The following is a 5,845-nucleotide window of genomic DNA, read 5'->3' on the forward strand; positions in this document are numbered from 1 at the left end:
CTCTGTGTAACTCTCTCTCTCTCCATTACTCTCTCTGTAACTCTCTCTCTCTCCATTACTCTCTGTGTAACTCTCTCCCTCTCCATTACTCTCTCTGTAACTCTCTCCCTCTCCATTACTCTCTCTGTAACTCTCTCCCTCTCCATTACTCTCTCTGTGTAACTCTCTCCCTCTCCATTACTCTCTGTGTAACTCTCTCCCTCTCCATTACTCTCTGTGTAACTCTCTCCCTCTCCATTACTCTCTGTGTAACTCTCTCCCTCTCCATTACTCTCTCTGTGTAACTCTCTCCCTCTCCATTACTCTCTGTGTAACTCTCTCCCTCTCCATTACTCTCTGTGTAACTCTCTCCCTCTCCATTACTCTCTCTGTGTAACTCTCTCCCTCTCCATTACTCTCTCTGTGTAACTCTCTCCCTCTCCATTACTCTCTCTGTGTAACTCTCTCCCTCTCCATTACTCTCTGAGTAACTCTCTCCCTCTCCATTACTCTGTGTAACTCTCTCCCTCTCCATTACTCTCTGAGTAACTCTCTCCCTCTCCATTACTCTCTGTGTAACTCTCTCCCTCTCCATTACTCTCTGTGTAACTCTCTCTCTCTCCATTACTCTCTGTGTAACTCTCTCCCTCTCCATTATTCTCTGTGTAACTCTCTCCCTCTCCATTACTCTCTGTGTAACTCTCTCCCTCTCCATTACTCTCTGTGTAACTCTCTCTCTCTCCATTACTCTCTGTGTAACTCTCTCCCTCTCCATTACTCTCTCTGTGTAACTCTCTCCCTCTCCATTACTCTCTGTGTAACTCTCTCCCTCTCCATTACTCTCTCTGTGTAACTCTCTCTCTCCATTACTCTCTGTGTAACTCTCTCTCTCTCCATTACTCTCTCTGTACCTCTCTCCCTCTCCATTACTCTCTCTGTAACTCTCTCTCTCTCCATTACTCTCTGTGTAACTCTCTCCCTCTCCATTACTCTCTCTGTGTAACTCTCTCCCTCTCCATTACTCTCTGTGTAACTCTCTCCCTCTCCATTACTCTCTGAGTAACTCTCTCCCTCTCCATTACTCTCTGTGTAACTCTCTCCCTCTCCATTACTCTCTGAGTAACTCTCTCCCTCTCCATTACTCTCTCTGTGTAACTCTCTCCCTCTCCATTACTCTCTCTGAGTAACTCTCTCCCTCTCCATTACTCTCTGTGTAACACTCTCCCTCTCCATTACTCTCTGAGTAACTCTCTCCCTCTCCATTACTCTCTGAGTAACTCTCTCTCTCTCCATTACTCTCTCTGTGTAACTCTCTCCCTCTCCATTACTCTCTGTGTAACTCTCTCCCTCTCCATTACTCTCTGAGTAACTCTCTCCCTCTCCATTACTCTCTGTGTAACTCTCTCCCTCTCCATTACTCTCTGTGTAACTCTCTCCCTCTCCATTACTCTCTGTGTAACTCTGTCCCTCTCCATTACTCTCTCTGTAACTCTCTCTCCATTACTCTCTGTGTAACTCTCTCCCTCTCCATTACTCTCTGTGTAACTCTCTCCCTCTCCATTACTCTCTGTGTAACTCTCTCCCTCTCCATTACTCTCTCTGTGTAACTCTCTCCCTCTCCATTACTCTCTGTGTAACTCTCTCCCTCTCCATTACTCTCTGTGTAACTCTCTCTCTCTCCATTACTCTCTGTGTAACTCTCTCCCTCTCCATTACTCTCTGTGTAACTCTCTCCCTCTCCATTACTCTCTGTGTAACTCTCTCCCTCTCCATTACTCTCTGTGTAACTCTCTCTCTCTCCATTACTCTCTGTGTAACTCTCTCTCTCTCCATTACTCTCTGTGTAACTCTCCCCTCTCCATTACTCTCTGTGTAACTCTCTCCCTCTCCATTACTCTCTGTGTAACTCTCTCTCTCCATTACTCTCTGTGTAACTCTCTCTCCATTACTCTCTGTGTAACTCTCTCCCTCTCCATTACTCTCTCTGTAACTCTCTCCCTCTCCATTACTCTCTGTGTAACTCTCTCCCTCTCCATTACTCTCTCTGTAACTCTCTCCTTCTCCATTACTCTCTGTGTAACTCTCTCCCTCTCCATTACTCTCTGTGTAACTCTCTCCCTCTCCATTACTCTCTCTGTGTAACTCTCTCCCTCTCCATTACTCTCTGTGTAGCTCTCTCCCTCTCCATTACTCTCTGTGTAACTCTCTCCCTCTCCATTACTCTCTGTGTAACTCTCTCCCTCTCCATTACTCTCTCTGTAACTCTCTCCCTCTCCATTACTCTCTGTGTAACTCTCTCCCTCTCCATTACTCTCTCTGTAACTCTCTCCCTCTCCATTACTCTCTGTGTAACTCTCTCCCTCTCCATTACTCTCTCTGTGTAACTCTCTCCCTCTCCATTACTCTCTGTGTAACTCTCTCCCTCTCCATTACTCTCTGTGTAACTCTCTCCCTCTCCATTACTCTCTCTGTGTAACTCTCTCCCTCTCCATTACTCTCTCTGTGTAACTCTCTCCCTCTCCATTACTCTCTCTGTGTAACTCTCTCTCTCTCCATTACTCTCTGTGTAACTCTCTCCCTCTCCATTACTCTCTGTGTAACTCTCTCCCTCTCCATTACTCTCTCTGTGTAACTCTCTCCCTCTCCATTACTCTCTGTGTAACTCTCTCCCTCTCCATTACTCTCTGTGTAACTCTCTCCCTCTCCATTACTCTCTCTGTGTAACTCTCTCCCTCTCCATTACTCTCTGTGTAACTCTCTCCCTCTCCATTACTCTCTGTGTAACTCTCTCCCTCTCCATTACTCTCTGTGTAACTCTCTCCCTCTCCATTACTCTCTCTGTGTAACTCTCTCCCTCTCCATTACTCTCTGTGTAGCTCTCTCCCTCTCCATTACTCTCTGTGTAACTCTCTCCCTCTCCATTACTCTCTGTGTAACTCTCTCCCTCTCCATTACTCTCTCTGTAACTCTCTCCCTCTCCATTACTCTCTGTGTAACTCTCTCCCTCTCCATTACTCTCTCTGTAACTCTCTCCCTCTCCATTACTCTCTGTGTAACTCTCTCCCTGTCCATTACTCTCTCTGTGTAACTCTCTCCCTCTCCATTACTCTCTGTGTAACTCTCTCCCTCTCCATTACTCTCTGTGTAACTCTCTCCCTCTCCATTACTCTCTCTGTGTAACTCTCTCCCTCTCCATTACTCTCTCTGTGTAACTCTCTCCCTCTCCATTACTCTCTCTGTGTAACTCTCTCTCTCTCCATTACTCTCTGTGTAACTCTCTCCCTCTCCATTACTCTCTGTGTAACTCTCTCCCTCTCCATTACTCTCTCTGTGTAACTCTCTCCCTCTCCATTACTCTCTGTGTAACTCTCTCCCTCTCCATTACTCTCTGTGTAACTCTCTCCCTCTCCATTACTCTCTCTGTGTAACTCTCTCCCTCTCCATTACTCTCTGTGTAACTCTCTCCCTCTCCATTACTCTCTGTGTAACTCTCTCCCTCTCCATTACTCTCTGTGTAACTCTCTCCCTCTCCATTACTCTCTGTGTAACTCTCTCCCTCTCCATTACTCTCTGTGTAACTCTCTCTCTCTCCATTACTCTCTGTGTAACTCTCTCCCTCTCCATTACTCTCTGTGTAACTCTCTCTCTCCATTACTCTCTGTGTAACTCTCTCCCTCTCCATTACTCTCTGTGTAACTCTCTCCCTCTCATTACTCTCTCTGTGTAACTCTCTCCCTCTCCATTACTCTCTGTGTAACTCTCTCCCTCTCCATTACTCTCTGTGTAACTCTCTCCCTCTCCATTACTCTCTGTGTAACTCTCTCCCTCTCCATTACTCTCTGTGTAACTCTCTCCCTCTCCATTACTCTCTGTGTAACTCTCTCCCTCTCCATTACTCTCTGTGTAACTCTCTCCCTCTCCATTACTCTCTGTGTAACTCTCTCTCTCTCCATTACTCTCTGTGTAACTCTCTCCCTCTCCATTACTCTCTGTGTAACTCTCTCCCTCTCCATTACTCTCTGTGTAACTCTCTCCCTCTCCATTACTCTCTCTGTGTAACTCTCTCCCTCTCCATTACTCTCTGTGTAACTCTCTCCCTCTCCATTACTCTCTGTGTAACTCTCTCCCTCTCCATTACTCTCTGTGTAACTCTCTCCCTCTCCATTACTCTCTGTGTAACTCTCTCCCTCTCCATTACTCTCTGTGTAACTCTCTCCCTCTCCATTACTCTCTGTGTAACTCTCTCCCTCTCCATTACTCTCTGTGTAACTCTCTCCTCTCCATTACTCTCTCTGTAACTCTCTCTCTCTCCATTACTCTCTGTGTAACTCTCTCCCTCTCCATTACTCTCTCTGTAACTCTCTCCCTCTCCATTACTCTCTCTGTAACTCTCTCCCTCTCCATTACTCTCTCTGTGTAACTCTCTCCCTCTCCATTACTCTCTGTGTAACTCTCTCCCTCTCCATTACTCTCTGTGTAACTCTCTCCCTCTCCATTACTCTCTGTGTAACTCTCTCCCTCTCCATTACTCTCTCTGTGTAACTCTCTCCCTCTCCATTACTCTCTGTGTAACTCTCTCCTCTCCATTACTCTCTGTGTAACTCTCTCCCTCTCCATTACTCTCTGTGTAACTCTCTCCCTCTCCATTACTCTCTGTGTAACTCTCTCCCTCTCCATTACTCTCTGTGTAACTCTCTCCCTCTCCATTACTCTCTGTGTAACTCTCTCCCTCTCCATTACTCTCTGTGTAACTCTCTCCCTCTCCATTACTCTCTGTGTAACTCTCTCCTCTCCATTACTCTCTGTGTAACTCTCTCTCTCTCCATTACTCTCTGTGTAACTCTCTCCCTCTCCATTACTCTCTGTGTAACTCTCTCCCTCTCCATTACTCTCTGTGTAACTCTCTCCCTCTCCATTACTCTCTGTGTAACTCTCTCCCTCTCCATTACTCTCTGTGTAACTCTCTCCTCTCCATTACTCTCTGTGTAACTCTCTCCCTCTCCATTACTCTCTGTGTAACTCTCTCCCTCTCCATTACTCTCTGTGTAACTCTCTCCCTCTCCATTACTCTCTGTGTAACTCTCTCCCTCTCCATTACTCTCTGTGTAACTCTCTCCCTCTCCATTACTCTCTGTGTAACTCTCTCCCTCTCCATTACTCTCTCTGTGTAACTCTCTCCCTCTCCATTACTCTCTCTGTGTAACTCTCTCCCTCTCCATTACTCTCTGAGTAACTCTCTCCCTCTCCATTACTCTGTGTAACTCTCTCCCTCTCCATTACTCTCTGAGTAACTCTCTCCCTCTCCATTACTCTCTGTGTAACTCTCTCCCTCTCCATTACTCTCTGTGTAACTCTCTCTCTCTCCATTACTCTCTGTGTAACTCTCTCCCTCTCCATTACTCTCTGTGTAACTCTCTCCCTCTCCATTACTCTCTGTGTAACTCTCTCCCTCTCCATTACTCTCTGTGTAACTCTCTCTCTCTCCATTACTCTCTGTGTAACTCTCTCCCTCTCCATTACTCTCTCTGTGTAACTCTCTCCCTCTCCATTACTCTCTGTGTAACTCTCTCCCTCTCCATTACTCTCTCTGTGTAACTCTCTCCTCTCCATTACTCTCTGTGTAACTCTCTCTCTCTCCATTACTCTCTCTGTAACTCTCTCCCTCTCCATTACTCTCTCTGTGTAACTCTCTCTCTCTCCATTACTCTCTGTGTAACTCTCTCCCTCTCCATTACTCTCTGTGTAACTCTCTCCCTCTCCATTACTCTCTGTGTAACTCTCTCCCTCTCCATTACTCTCTGAGTAACTCTCTCCCTCTCCATTACTCTCTGTGTAACTCTCTCCCTCTCCATTACTCTCTGAGTAA

Source organism: Somniosus microcephalus, chromosome 4 (genome assembly GCF_052327205.1).
Source record: "Somniosus microcephalus isolate GS21.2 chromosome 4, FLI_Smic_1.0, whole genome shotgun sequence".
Classification (NCBI taxonomy): domain Eukaryota; kingdom Metazoa; phylum Chordata; class Chondrichthyes; order Squaliformes; family Somniosidae; genus Somniosus; species Somniosus microcephalus.